The 639-nt window shown below is 35.2% G+C and overlaps 1 long non-coding RNA gene across 1 annotated transcript; it reads right to left on the bottom strand.

The window, feature by feature from the left end:
- Window positions 1-6: 6 nt before the first annotated feature.
- Window positions 7-612, bottom strand: LOC106322163. Its single transcript, XR_001266269.1, has 3 exons — window positions 516-612; window positions 297-404; window positions 7-214 (listed from the first exon to the last, which is right to left on the bottom strand). It is a non-coding gene; the product is annotated as an uncharacterized LOC106322163 (long non-coding RNA).
- Between the last annotated feature and the right edge of the window lie 27 nt (window positions 613-639).

Genomic DNA, 639 nt, shown 5'->3' with positions numbered 1-639 from the left:
ACACACACACACACACACACACACACACACACACACACACACATCTTACTGAAACAAAAATGGAATTGGGTAGTTAAATATTATATGAGTCAAATATACCTCGCTTTAGTAAGTAGCGTATATATGAAAGACGTCGTGAGTAGTTGAATGAAATATACCTCGCTTCGTTTTAATATGATCCTAGAGTAGACAATATTAATAAACTCAACGATTCCTGTTTGGGAATAAGAGTTAGAGATCAGGATCAAGGTAATAAACGAGCTAAGGAGACATACAAAAGAAAGATAAGGAAGTACTTTAATCTTAGTGGTTGATAAGCTAATCGAATCATGTCACCGCCATAGCAAGATAATCAGAATCTCATCGGATTAAATTTTCGAAAGTTATCGACACCACATGCAAATCTGATACCAAAAGAAAATGTTCGGTTATCTCTCTCGATGTGGTTTCAATTAAATGATTCAGATCATCAAACTCGTGCTTTATGAAGAAGAAACAAAGAAAACAGATCCAACCTGTTTCGATTTGGAGGAGGTGAATCTTTATTGTGCTTTTTTCTTGAATTTTTCGTAGCAAAGAGATAGAGAGAAATAAACATTTGTTGCTTTTTTCGATTGGGCTTTGGCCACGATCATTACC

The sequence above is a fragment of the Brassica oleracea genome, unplaced genomic scaffold, assembly GCF_000695525.1.
Source record: "Brassica oleracea var. oleracea cultivar TO1000 unplaced genomic scaffold, BOL UnpScaffold08450, whole genome shotgun sequence".
Taxonomy (NCBI): domain Eukaryota; kingdom Viridiplantae; phylum Streptophyta; class Magnoliopsida; order Brassicales; family Brassicaceae; genus Brassica; species Brassica oleracea.
Note: the sequence above shows the minus strand (reverse complement) of the source record. Positions and strands in the feature narration are given on the sequence as shown.